Source organism: Lissotriton helveticus, chromosome 1_2, assembly GCF_964261635.1.
Source record: "Lissotriton helveticus chromosome 1_2, aLisHel1.1, whole genome shotgun sequence".
Lineage (NCBI taxonomy): Eukaryota > Metazoa > Chordata > Amphibia > Caudata > Salamandridae > Lissotriton > Lissotriton helveticus.
Window position 1 is genome coordinate 46968343 of NC_136058.1, and position 15388 is coordinate 46983730.

Consider the following 15388-nt stretch of genomic DNA (forward strand, 5'->3'; position numbering starts at 1 on the left):
CTTGCTCAGCTAGCACCCTAGGCATACTCACTTTACTTTGTTGCTACTGTCTGTATGTGGGGCAGCTGTACTAGATGGTTATCTTGTTCCTCATGGCCATGCTCTGTTAAATGCCTTTCAATTTCCCCCTGGCTTCACGGCAGATGAATAGTTGCTATGAATAATATATGTCACGTGAGGTACTATAACTAAAATCATGCAGACAGACATCTTCCTGTCTGCCGTAACAAGTAGATTGTGGAATAAGCAATGCACTACAGTACAGAGAAAGGATTAGGAAACAGGATATTACATTTGCCACATTTATCACAGACTAACCCATCTACAAAATGCAAAGACACTTACTTTTAGTCCCACTGTACTCTCTGGCCTCACTGTCCATTTACCATACTGTGACGAAAACAGTTTTGTTTGGCAGTAAGGAAAAGATTTATTAACTTAATCTACTGCGAGTAGTTTAGACTGATTAGGCCAGGTAGGTAGACGTTTCACTTATCATTGTCATCAAATGCTTATGCTTTTTCTAGTGGTGAGTCACTGCAAAGGATGTTTTTCAAATTTTACAAACAGCTGGGATGAAAGAAACTTAGGAAAGGAGTTTGTACCAGGAAGTGAATGAGTGGGCGCTGGGAGTGAAGGGAAGTTGCACAACTTTTTTTTGTATTGCCATGAAATTTTTAAATGGACCTACACATTAACTGAGGCAGACACACATTGCACAGCCAACAATGCAGTGCCACCGATGTAACCATGCAGCCGTTATGTTATGTTAATGTTATGTTAAACTTTACTTATATAGCACACGTTCACCAGGTTGGTTTCTTGGTGCTGCTCTGAAGGGTTAGGCTAAGATGTTACTAGTATGCCTGTTTGAATAGCCATGTTTTTAGCAGTTTACAGAAGCTCATATGGTTTGAGCAGGATCTGATCTCAAGTGGCAGGGAGTTCCAGAGTTTGAGGCCCAGGATGGCAAACCTAGACCCCCCCAGCCTGTTTTAGCCTGAATGATGGTATAGTCAGGAGGTGCATGTGGGCGGACCATAGATTACGGGTGGGAATGTATCTGTTGATCGAGCTGTTAATGAATTTTGGTAGTTTTGAGAAACAAGGGTACCCCATAAATTGAACCTGGGGATGTAATGTATTGTATGGAAAACAATCGTTTGGGGTGGCCTAAAATGTCCTAAATAATGAGGTCTCATTATGTTACTGAATCAATCTTAGGAGCAAGGTTTTTTGTAGGGTAACGTGAAAGAATATTTATTTCATATTCTCATGTAGACCTACATTAAAGGTGCTCACATGAGTGACAGGGTGTATAACGTGACTTGAGTGAACAAGGTGAAAATATACAGAATGTCACAAAAACAAGGTGTAATTTACGGAACTATATACAATGGAGTGGGGGATTTTCCTTGGTTGGGTCGACGTCGTGTCGATCTAGACGATTTTAGATAATCATCAGGACACGGTGAGCTTTCCTGAAATTAATCTATTTGGTAGCTTTATTTCTCATCTCGGTTTAGGCGAGTTGATTGTTGAAATTCTCAAGGGGTGGATTTGAAAGTTGGGATCATCTTATTTCTGATGTCTTAAGTTTGGAAGGTTCCTCGTCTAGGCGCCACAATCAATGTAGCCACATTCCTGCTTATCGCTGGCAGCTGGGGCAGTTATTCTAGTCCATATCGTTTCTAAACAGTTAATTGCACGAGGTCCCGTCGGAAGTTGATCACCGCGGTCCGTGGTTGATTTCTGCCTGCCTCGCTGCTCTGGCGTCTGGTCGAGTGAAGACTTCACTCGACCAGACGCCAGAGCAGCGATGCAGGCAGAAATCAACCGCGGACCGCGGTGATCAACTCCCGATAGGACCTTGTGCAATTAACTGTTTAGAAACTATGTGGACCAGAAATAAGATGATCCCAACCTTCAAGATCGAAAAGATATGGACCAGAAATAAGATGATCCCAACCTTCTAGATCGAAGCGCCGTCGACCCAACGAAGGAAATACCCCCACTCCATTGTATATAGTTCCATGGATTACACCTTGTTTTTGTGACATTCTGTATATTTTCACCTTGTTTACTCAAGTCACGTTATGCACCCTGTCACTCATGTGAGCACCTGAAACGTATGTCTACATGAGAATATGAAATAAATATTCTTTCACATGTTACCCTACAAAAAACCTTGCTCCTAAGATTGATTCGTTAATGAATTTTGGGCTCTTACTGTTATTTGAATATAATGCATCCTACCTTGAAGGCGCATCTCTGGGATACTGGAAGCCAGTGTAGTTTCTTGAGAAGAGGGGTAATATGTTGACGCCTGTTTTCTTGAAGGACCAGCCTAGCCGCCTGGTTTTGACCATTTGGAGGTGGTGGGTGAGATAGGCCGGGATGCCAATTTTAGAGAGAGTTGGCATAGTCGATGTGTGATATTACCAGAGAGAGGACTGCCTGTAGTTTCGCTTCCTGAGTGAGAAACCTACTGATTTTTCTTATTTTCCCAAGTTGAAATCAGCAAGTTGAGATCACAGACCCAATTTGGTTTTTCATGGTGAGGTCTTTATGGATTATGACTCCCAAGGTTTTAGCGGATGTAGAGGGGGCGGTTGGCTGTCCCAGTACTTTCTGCCAGAGGTTGGAGCTCCATGGGTTCAGTGCGCCTCCTGTGAGTATCACTTCTGTTTTATCCGGGTTTAATTTGAGGTGGTTGCTGTTCATTCAGTCACAGATGAACAGCATTGTTCCCTGGAATTCAAGGACGGTGTTTGGGGAGTCGTTAATCAGTAGTATCTGTTGGAAATCATCTGCATACTTGAAGGTTTGGATTTTCCTTTTTATTAGAGCGTGGATCAGGGGGAGGAGGTATAGATTAAATAAATGTGGGGAGAGAAATGAGCCCTGGGAAACACCACACGTGTTCTTGATCTTAGGGGTTGTGAAGTTTCCCAGGCGCACCGCTTGAGAACGGTTAGTAAGAAAGGAGTTTATCCATTCCAGATCCGACCATTGGATTCCTGCATCCCAGACACCGTCGACCAGGATGTTATGGTAATCCGTGTCAAAAGCGGCAAAGAGATCCAACAGTACCAGGGCCTGCGGAGCGCCTCCATCTGCTTTCTCTCGCAGAGAGTCCAGGACTGCCAATACAACTGATTCTGTAGAATGAGCTGGGCGGAACCCTGCTTGGTGAGGGTCCAAGTAATCTGATTGCTCAAGAAAGGTGGGTAGGCTTTGGCTACGTGGGCTTGAAGTAATCTGGCCATGTAGGGAAGCAGTGAGATTAGACGGTAGTTGGCGAGAGTTCCGGGATTTGCTCCTGGCTTCTTTAGGAGGGGGATGACAGACGGCTCTTTGAAGTCCTCAGGTACGTATTCCTGAGATAGAGATTTGTGTAGGAGGATCATGGCAGGTTTTGGGCAGGCCGTAAAGGCTTCTTTTAGAATCCACCGGGGGCAGCTATCTCTAGGAGAGCCAGACTTTACTTTGGTTAGTAGGTCTGAGAAGACCTCTTGACTTATCATTGGGATTTGTTTTAGCCTTTTTGTGTTTTTAGGTTTGTTTTGACAAGTGGGCTTTGTGCAAATGGGGATGCTTTTGATTTTATCAATGAAGAAGTTATTCAGGGAGTCACATAAGGATTGTGAAGGTGTGGTTTTTAAGGTTACTCGGTTAGGGTTAGATAAGTCGTTGATTACTGGGAAAATGTCTTTTGGTTTTTGGAGGTGATGATTTTAAGTAAAAAATATTGAGACTCAGTGGTCAAGATCTTTTTTTGTAAGTTCGTAGGGCCATTAAATAGGTAGTTTTGTCGTCAGGTGAATATTTGCTTCTCCATTTCCTTTCTGCTTGGCGCATGGTCAGCTTTGCTTTATTCAAATCGTCGGAGAACTATTTCTGAGCTTCGTGGCGACGTGCTCGTTGTATTTTTCTTTGTGGGGCGTCTTTATTACTAGCTGCCAGGAACCATTCCGACAATTTTTTCTCATTCCATCTATAGAGGGTTGCTGATGGGAATTGAGTTGGCCAGGGTTTCAAGGAATTGGGCTTTGTTGATGGTGTTCCAGCTTCTAACATATCCAGATTCAGGTAGGGGTATTTTAGATTTAGTGAGGCTATCAACTGTTCACTGATAACGTCTAGACTAGACTTCTGCAACAGCCTATATTTCAATATCCAGGAGCAATTTTTGCATACACTTCAAGTGTTGCAGAATGCAGCGGCCAGACTACTTTCAGGTATACCCAAATATGCTTCTTTCTCCACTGAGATCTGCAAATTTCACTGGCTCCCTGTCAAAAAATGAGTGAAGTTTAAATCACTCTGCATGGTATTTAAGGCTCTACAAGGCATAGGTCTTGACCACCTGAAGCAGCAATGTTAGTGGTATGTGCCCATGAGTCCACTGCCCTCTTATAAAGCAAAACTGGTGATTGCACCATCTACAAAAAGGGCCAGGTGGGGAGGAAAAAGCTTTAGTGCTGGGGCAGCCAAGGCTTGGAATGCCTTGCAAATTCAAATTCAAATTTCAAAGCTTTATTCGACATTTGTCATAAAAGCATCCTTCCTAACCCTATTACAATAAATACTATTTTTTTTAAATATTTCTAAAACACATATTAAACAATGACAGTCGAATATTATGCATTAAAAGTACAATAAATTTCCAATTACTTCTAAAAATGTTTCTTCTAAAAACAATTCATACAATAGACTAATTAGATTAGGGCAACACTATTTCATTTACATTTGATTTTAAAGTGCGTGTGCGGATCATCCATGCCCAGGCAAGAAATTTAGCTACGGCAACAACCAATGGTGTGGAACAATCAGATTCAAGTATTCTAAGGGCTACCGATTGTCTGCGTGTGCCGATGTTTAGACACACTTCAACCATTTACGTCTAGGGCTAGCATATAAAGGACAACAGAACAACAAATGGGAAATGTGCTCTGTTTGATCTTTACAGTGATGGCAATGATCATCCCACGTTGGAGACCAGTGTTTTTTAAATGCATTCACTGGTAAAGTTCCTATGCGAAATTGAAAGTATAATTTCCTATCATATGGTCGTTCTATTATGTCCCAATATGTTTCACAAAATGGATACATTTTAATATCACAAAAGCGATTAGTCAATTTTGATTGGGAACCTTTACTGAACATTGTTACATAGACCATCTCCCAGTATAAATCTTTCAATTTCGCTTTCGAAGGGAAACTAGCCACATAATGGTTGCCCCAGAGGTATTCCAGTTTTAGCAGTACAAGGAGCCCCCGTAGTTCTTTCAGCCATTCAATACAATGGAAACGATCGAACTCAACAACATCTTCTAGAGCTGCAACATAATGGCTCAGCTCTGGAGTGACCATCAGACGCCTCCAGTAAAGGAGTGGCCGTAGTCTGGCTATATCCTCGATATTTTTTCTGCCCAGGTCCAATTTTAGCGGAACTACAGGTGTACTTTGGGGAACCCTAACAAGCCCTCTTAGGAATCTGTTTTCCGCACGTCCCAACTCACCCAAGTTAGAAAACCCCCATAGTTCGGATCCATATAAGCAGGCACCTAATACTTTCATATTATATATTTCTAATGCACAGTTAACCGGCTTAGTTAGCGATTTACGATGTTTTAGGGCTACTACACCAGTAAGCTGGTTAAACTTCAATAATGTCTTGTTAATATGCGATTTCCACTTCATATTTTCCTGGAGGGTGATGCCTAAGTAAGTAAAGGCATCCACTTTCTCTAAAGGGATACCTTTATATTTGATTACGCCTTTGAAAGAGGACTGGTAGTTTAGGCACATGAATTTGGTTTTGGTGGTATTCAATTCAAGGCCCCTACTACCACTTTTTGGAGACCGCTCGGTGTGCGTGAAAGTAAAAGCGTGTCGTCCGCAAACATTAGGACGGGGACGTGAGAGCCTGCTATAATTGGAGCATCGCATGGGGACTTCATTAAATGGGCAACAATTCCATTTATGTAAATTGAAAATAGTGTTGGTGCAAGGACGCACCCTTGCCTTACTCCTCGTTCTACTGGGAAAGAGTCTGTGACTTCTCCTTGCTTGCCCCATCTAATTTTAGCAAAGTTATTGTCATGGAGGCGAACCAGGAGAGTAAGGAGTTCTTGGCTTAAACCTACTTCAGCCAGGGTCTGCCACAGTTTTTCTCTAGGGACTAGGTCGAAAGCTGCTTTTAGGTCTACAAAGACTGCATACAACGTACCCTTTTTAAGTGTGACGTTTCTCCAATAAATGGTCATAAAATAGAGGACTTGGTCAACACTACTTGTCAATGGCCGAAACCCTGCCTGGTAGGGGGACAATATGTTCTTCTCATCAATCCATTGCTGCAGCTTGTTCTGGACTAGGCGCCCCATCAGTTTTTGCGCTGTATCTATTAGACTGATGGGTCTATAGTTTTGGGCTAGTGTTTTATCTCCTTTTTTGTATACGGGGATTATTTCTGCTCCCTTCCAAGAGGGGGGACTTCCCCTCCCATCGCCACAGCATTTGCCAACATTTTAAAATAGGAACACCAGGCAGTTCGGTCCGATAAAAATACATCGGCTGGAATGCCGTCCATGCCTGGTGCTTTCCCCCCCGCTATACAATCCAACGCTATACTCACATCCTTCTCGTTGAATATTTGAGTTTTGAAAAAAGTGAGTGAGGGTGGTTGCTCAAAAATGTGAGCAGGGTTACGGGCATACTGTGGTTTAAAAAATTCTATCCATTGGTTTATGGGAACATTATTATTTGGCTGAGCAGCTATTCCTCCCCTCCCCCATTTTACTATAGCCCAGAAACGCCTAGAGTCTTTGGCTGCACAGGCCTCCTTCAGATCCTGCCAACCTTCTTCATCCCAGCGTTTCCTGGCCAATTTTTGGGTTTGTCTATATACATCTCTCGCCCTCCTAATTGCTATTGCATTGCCTGTTTTCAATTCCAGGCTCAAATTTTGTCGTGCCACCCTGCAACTCTTATCATACCAACCTTGCATTGGGCAATTATTTCCCGCTTTAAAAGGAACTGCTCTTTTAATGAAAAAACTTTGTATTTTGGAGAAAAGATTTTCATGAGCCTCTGTCACACAATCTTGAAAGTTGGGCGTCCCTTGGTGCGACTCGATGATGTTTACTTCATCGACTACCATTTTTTTAAGTACCTCTAGTTTTGCTACATCCTCTATGAGCTTTCTCCATTTAAGGTGGCGTAAGTTATTCGAACATACTACATCCTGCGTCATCATTCCAATATTATTAGTTTGCACTATAGACTCATAGTGGGAAAAGAATGTCAACCGCAGGGGATTATGATCGCTTTCTAGTCTGTCTTCTACAACCATATCTAGCATTTTACTCCAGATCCTAACGTCTAGAAGTATGTAGTCAATTCTGCTAGTTGATCGGCCATTGTCAAACGTATTGTGTCCTTTTTGATCGGAAGGCGAGCGGCCATTTGTCGCTCTCAAGCCTCTTGCTAGACAGAGACTTTTTAGCTGGATTGCCACACTACTCCATTTTTTAATGGCTGGTAATTCCAGCTGGGGTATTCCCCACTTGTCATCCTCTTCCTCAGACAAAGCCCCGTCCTCCTCTCCCAGAGGCTCGAAAGTGACATTGAAATCACCTCCCACTATTATTTGACTTTGTTCCGATAACATTTCAATATTCTGTTCTAAAATTGTTACAGTATTAGAAGAATTGCCGCTAGACAATCCTCTGGCGTAGACATTATACAGGATAAGCTCTTGGCCATTATCCCATCTGACGATAAGTGCCATAATATCATTACTTGGTATGGATAGTTGTTTTATGGTACAATTCAGGGACTGCCTTATCCAAATTAACAAACCTCCAGAGGGGCGTCCCAGCCGGTTTTTGGTTGCTGGGATATAGAAATTAAGAAACCCCTCTCTAAAGGTTGGAATAAGTGACCATGTTTCTTGCAACATGATTATATCATGTTGGTCGATATAATCGACCCATTCCAATGTGGATATCTTACTTGCTATGCCTGCTATATTCCAAGATACAAGGGAAAGCAAGGTAGAATCTTGTTGGAGCAATAGCTGCCCATTTTCAAATTTTCGTGTTATCATTTGGCTTTCTGGTATTGCTATTCTGCCCTCCATTAATGTAACCTTGGGCTCTACCACCTCTGCAGTGCAAGCGGTACACTCTGTAACTATTTTTTGCACTTCAGGGACGAGGTTTTCGTGTACCATGTAAGATGGTCTCTCTTTATCAATATTCTGGTTTACCAGGTCGGTGCATGTCATGTTTCCTCTACTTGCATACTTTTGCAACATCGGCCTATCATGGCTTGTGAGTCAATCACATTCATTTAAGTCAGATAAAGCCGAGTAGTGGTTTTCCAAATTTATCCCCTAATTAGAATTTTGTTCACCCCTAGCCCTTCTAGTTCCCACTACTGACCACTTTGTCCTTAGGATGCTTGGGTTTGCTACTAGGCCTCTTCTGCTGTAAAAAAAGTCCAACGTTAATGGAAATATTTCTGCCATTCTACGTTGTGGTGGAAAAATATTAAGCAGAATATCTGGTAATACATCAGGGCCCTTAAGGTTCAATACCACACAATCCCCAGCAAATTTCTTTGGTTTTGTCCCTATCCACTTTACTCTTCTTGCTGTTAGGAGATCTTCAGACAACTTTTGCCTACCCCATGGAGATGTTTGCATGTTGTTGCCTAACCACTGCAAGGATTTATTTAAGAGGGAATCAGGGGTCTCAATCTGATCTTTTTCCAGTGGTGGGACATTAGCCAATACTAAGACCAGTGGAGAGGCTTCCACAATCAGTTCCACAGGGTTTGATTCTAGATGGGGGTTGGGTGTTAAAACATCCCCTTGGATTGCCGAGGGTACTGCAACTGTGGGATTTCCAACATCATCTCTGACACAGGATACACCTGTCAGAATAGGGAGGGGTGTTGGTTGTGGGGTAACAGTCATATTCACCTGTTTTTCATCTATCTTGTTCATAATTAAATTTGGGATTTCGCCCATGTTATCATTTGTAGTTTTTAAGAGGGACTCCAATTTATGGACTTTATCAGACAAATGATCTATTTTGGATATGAGCGGCTTGATTATACAAGATATCTTAGCTTCTAACATGGCCATAAACTTGTTTGATAACAGCTCTTCAAAATTTATTGTATTGCTCCTTCCCTCCCTTATTTCATCAGTAGCATTTTTGTGTTTAATGTTAGGGGGGGTTGCAGGTTTTTTGCTATTGGACCGAAGACCTAGCCTTTTCGGGGGGACCTTATTGGATCTTTTGACCGCTCTTGGAGCCGGGACTGGTGTTGGCGGAGAAATACTCTCTTCAACTACCTCTAGGTCAATACAGGACCTATGTAGCTCCTCCCCCGTTAATAGATCAACATTTATATCATGATGTAAACCATTTATAGGAGAATGTAATACTGAACAATCGTTATTTCCAGCAATTTGACTTACTTTTGAATTCCCTGCTTCTAGATCCAGATCAATTAGATCTAAAGCTTCACTTTGGGAGCAAGGAGAAGAGTCACTAAGCCCCAATGAGGACCTCCGGTCACTATTTATTTTTGCCACCCTGTGCACTAGATAATTATCCATGGTGTTTGCAGGGGTAATAGGTGTTTTTTGCTTTGACATAATTCTGCACGATTATAAGCGCTGCAAGTTTAACGGGCAAATGTTAACAGTTCATTGACCAAGAGAACAGGCAGAGGACTCACAGTACTAGAAATGTCAATATCCTGGCCCAGTCCAGTCGTGGCCAGTCTTGGACTGTCTTAGACTGTCCCGCCCTTGTCCCGGGCTTCTCCCGGGCGCTTCCCGCGCGCGTCCCGCGATGCGCGGGTCCAGTGGTGATTTAAATCACCTGTTGATCAATGGTGGGCGTGGCGGGTCGTTGTCCCTGCTCCGCTGTTACTCCTGGGACCCGTAGTCCTTTCCACCCGTTCTGGCCCTGATGTTAGCTCCTGCGAGCGTTTCCCGCGAAGCGGGAAACGCGAGAAGTAAAGGCACAGTAAAGGCACAGTCACAATGTGTAGACTCCTCCGGTCGGGTAGCGTTTTAACCCCAGTCCGTCTCCTCGGTATTTGCCACAAACAAAGTCCGCACTGCTGCAAGGTTTTTCCCATGCCTTGCCTTTCCACCTGAAGAACATCCAGGATCTACTTGGTTTTAGGAAGGCCCTTGGAACCTGGCTTTTTTGATCGATTTCTCGCTCCGTTTTTGTTAACTATGTTTTAAGAGGACTGCAGCTAGCGCTAGGACACCTGAGGGTAACAGTTGTGCTCTGCAAATGCCTCTATCATTGCATAACATAACATTCACAAGTCAACAATACACTCTTGCAGTGAGTATATAATTAATTGTCAATAAGTAAGTAATAGGACTTACCACTGCCCCCCCCACTGCCGCTAAATCACCCCCTACCGCTCCTGCATCTGCATACTGGCTGGTGCTGTCACGGTGGTGGTGCAGCTAGAAAAACATTACAGATTTTTTCAATGGCTGATACACCTCTCCTTGCATTAATTTTTTTATAGAAAAATGCAACCACACACATCACTACAACTTGGTTACAATATCTTCTATAAAATATTTCAGGTTGGGCATTTTGTTGGTGGCAATTTTGAAAAGCCTCAAGACGAACTGTAATGGAGTGGTAGAGATATTGATGAATCTGAGTTTTTGAAAATAAATAAAAGAGTGGGCAGCTGGATATATGATCTTGGCTGGTAAATACAATGGGGCTGTCCTCCTCCTACTTCCTTCCAGCCATGGTGCATGGTCATCAGTTCACCAACTGCTGCTAATAATGCTAGGCCTATGCAAAGAGACACAACTTTAGGTTGTCCAACCTGACCATGGCCACTCTCTCATTTTGCTGATTGACCATGAGCAAGTAAAAGAAGTGTTTACATCTCAACAAATATGCGTAGAATAGGGGCATGCAATCTTCACAGCATAGTAGTACGTGATCAATAGGTTCTCCGTATCATTACAGTACAAACCACTAGGCAGTCCCCAAAGAATATAAAGGGCGAGGGAAGGCTGACTGACAAAGCAGAAGAAAGGAAGCAACAGACAGACTAATACAGAGACAGTTTAAAGTAAAGTGCAGAAACTTTATATATAGTAAATAAATCTGTAAATATGAAAAATTTTGAAATGGATAGATTGAAGAGGATTTTGAAAAGAAAAAGTAGGAACCGGGTAGAGATAGAAATAATAATTCAAAATAAGGAGAAGTAAAAGTTAAGGAAATATATATTAATGTTAACAAAAGGAGGACTTACTGAGGCCAGCAGAGCCATCGGCTGAGGAACTTTGGCACTGGTAGGCACCTCCAGCTCCCTCACCCACTTCAGCCATCTTCTTGCCCCTGGATGCTGATGTAAGACATTAAGATAAAAACAGATTGGTTTTAAATAAATACTCTCCACAAAACTATTTTTGGGCAGGAAAAGGTAATCGCAATAAAACATTGAACTTTTATAAATCTGATCAATTAATTGTATCGCGGACTGCCCTAACCTATTCCAAATATTCTTAACCTACGTAGAATGATGTTTGCTTCTTCCCATCTCATTCGCATTCTCTCAACACCCTTTGACAGGCCAATTCCCTTAGTCTGCTTTTTTCTTCAAATGCATAGATGGATGCATGTTTATACAACAAATTGGTTGCTCCCACCATACGAGCCAAACAAAATGGCTCTAACAACTGAAGTGAGATTACGTGTGCTTCTAAAACAGTAATACTAACTACCACTAGTATCTCAGTGACAGGAAAAAGAATTCACTGCACTACATCTTTCGTAATCACCCCAAGAGAGCACCAACAAATACAATAAATTAGATAGTGGTGAGCCCCTGTCTAGAAAAACGATCACATACTATGTCTAAACTTTTTTTACTTGCGTGTGAACAGCATGAATGTTGGATGGGAAAAAATATTAGCAGTAGCATAGAGAACACAAGTAATAATAATATTAATAATTAATTTTTGAGCCCTGTGACCACTCCTAGCAGGCCCAGCAGGTCCTGTCCTCGGTCGAGGATGTCAGACCAATGGTGCATTAGCTCCTGCTGGGTGTGCTGGTCCTGAGAGTGGCGGTACACTGCTCAGCGCAGCTTCGACCACTGCTCCCAGAGCTCCATCAGTCCGTACCCAGACTCAGGCCTACCGCCAGCTGCCAGGGTGTAGGGGAAGTGGCACTGAACATAAAAGACCAGTGCTTTCACCTCCACTTCTGAAAACAAATCATGGGCCTTCACCCTTTCCTGATGCTGGCTGGCGACCCTTCCTTTTACGCCTGCTGTGCACTTTCACTGGGGGGGGAGAGAGGAAAAAAGAAACAGTAAAAAGAACTAAAGAATGTAAAAAAAAATAAGTAAGTAAAGCAAAAAAAATTAAAAAGTACAAAACTAAAGAAAACCACGCCAAAAAGTAGAAAAATGGTAAAATGCTCACTCAGAAACACAAAAGGAAAGATAAATAATAATAATGAGGGGGGGAAAGTCCTAGAAGGCACAGATGAATTAGATTGAAAAAGGATAAAAAATGAGACCCCAACACCATAAAGTGAGTAACACGATGGTCACGCCCATGCGCACACCATGGTGTAGTTGATGCAAGATTCCCGCACGAAAATGCATTTTGTGTTGACATATGGCATAAACATCACATGAATGGGCAAAACAAGGGCACTCGGCCAGTTTGCGGAACTCCACGAAGCACAACAGAGTTTTTTTTTACAACTTCGCGGAGTTCTGTGTAGCGCAGCAACGTGAACTCCTCTAGCCTTATATTCATCTGATGGAGTTTTCTAATGATGATACTTCAACAAATTTGAAAAATATTTTCTCCTAAAAAATATTGAAAGGCTCAATGAACAAAGATTAAAAAAGGCAGAACTAATGTGATTTGACTTTTTCATAGTGCATGTTGTGGTCTAATATAAGGACCTTTGGTTTGCTAGTGTGCTCTTTGAGAACCATCGAGATGATCCATACTGTTAAAAGGCTGACCAAAGGTTTGAAGAGGAAGCAACTTCCAAAAAGTAAGCAAATGGTCCCTACAATCATGAATTACTGTAGATGGTGTCCTGGTAAGGTCGGTGATTCATGCATTAATGTACACTAATGATCCAGTTGGGCATGACTTAATCGCAAAGAGTCTTTAGTACCATGTGATATCATTGCCTAATTATGTAACATTTGAACAGGAAGGAGGGAGTTCAGACATATTTTTGGAATATACCTTATACTGAAGTTATGTAAAGTAGATCCATACAACGACCATTGTCTGAAACAGTATGCACAATGTTATGAATTTATCAAAAATCATATTGAAATATCACCAGTGTCACCAGTGTATACATTTAATTTTTACTGATCACTCCTGTTTAAACACATCCTATTGGAGTGAATACAACCATAGTTTATCTCAGTTATGTTTTCAAATTGTGGGGGTGGTTAAAATAATGGCAGGTCTAAATAATTAAAAAAGAACTGATTCAGATAGAGACCTTTTGGATAATGAAGGGTCTGGACATGAGCTTTTTTTAAATATAATGTATACTTTATTTTATTCTCAGATAGCTTCATTCTCTAGAGAATGTTTTGATGAAGTCTTTAATTGTCAATGATGACTGTAATAAACGTATATTTCACTGCCTAACTCTACAAAGACGTTCATTTCTGAAATAATGTATTATAACTTCGAAACAAGTGTATATTTGAGTTATATGTTGATCATTTTCTCTGCTAGGGCATGCATGTTATGTATTGTACACTTTACAATAACCATACAATAAATATAAATTATGTAGTATAGTGTATGCACACATATCTACACAACATACAGTACATTTGTCAACATAGTGCATAACCAATACAGCTACCGACAGCCAGGCTCACAAATTCCAACAAAATTACAGGCACCTATGGACAAAAACTGAGGGGTATATTTACAAGAAATGTCTCTCCGCTGTTTTGTCTTAGCAAAGCATCAAACATTTCACTACCCCGGCACTAGTTGGCATTAGGAAGAGGCCGGTATTAGAAATACTGACGCTGATCTCAGCACTGAGTTGCAAAAAAAGCACTCTAACTTAGAAAAAGTGATATTTGGCTTATTAGCGGTCAGAATAACAGACACTAGCCGTCCTAGTGTCACGTTTGTGCTCCTAGTGGGGAAAAAACTAAATTGCATCTAAGTGAAGAAACATTTTTTACACTTACCTAAAAGGAGCAATGGAGCAGCCATGAGTGAGAACAGCACAGGACAACAGCTTCCATCAACCCCACCACCAGCCAGGATAACCAGGCTGAGTCCGAGGGGTAAAGGAAGAGGAAGTGAAAGGTCGGTCAGGAGAAAAATTAAATCTTGATTATGGAGATGATGGAACAAAAACACCAGCTCTTCCTCATCCCCAAAGTGTCATAGGGGAGGAAAAAGACCATATAGCAGTCCATTGTAAACAATGTGAACAGCGCAGCTGATTTCAAGAGGACAGTGATCAACTGTAAGAAGTGCTGGCATGAGGCTAAGTGCAAAACTAAGGAAAAACTGGCAACAATTCTACAGGCAGCATTGCAGATTGGAAGTAGTAGTTCAGCACCCCAGGAGGAGATGAATTCCTTGGAGGAGGTGGTGTCTAAAGGCATTTCTAAGGAGTTGGTAATTGGAGTTGCAGAACAAGACAGTGCTGGCTATGATGACCTACAGCAGCAACAGGGTATGTACCAACAAGAAGCAAGTGTGGGAACTATGTAATGTTGTGCAGTCCAGGCACTATGTCCCAGAGCTCTGTAGCACTGTCTGAGGGACAAACGGTGGCCACCTGATTCATCTCTGGTTAGTAATGTCACCAATTAATGAGGTAGGGGATATCTGGGCCATGGGTAGCACCTACACATAGGGACATTTAAAGAATCACATACATACACCCCTAGATTAAACTACACGGTACACAGCTGTCCTGGTATGTTTTTTCACACCACAGCGTTCTCTGCTCCCTGCCTAAACTTTATCATCATGTCACAAATTCTTCTCCTTGAATTCAACACCTTCACAACTCTAGTGGACCTCTTTTGACTCACTTCACCCAGTGTACATGGGGTTGTTTTCTTCCGTCTTCTTTTTCGGAATCCACACAGCACAATTCCTTCGCCGCTTTTTTAAAATAGCACTTTTTTAAAATAGCACCTTTTTAAACTAGCACTTTTTCTCTAAGCTCAACTGATCTATTCCTTCACCCTATCTTTCCAGTCTTCTTATTCTTATACAAACACTCAGCCCCTGATTTCGCTAACCCTCGTCTTTCTAACTTTTCCACAGATATATATT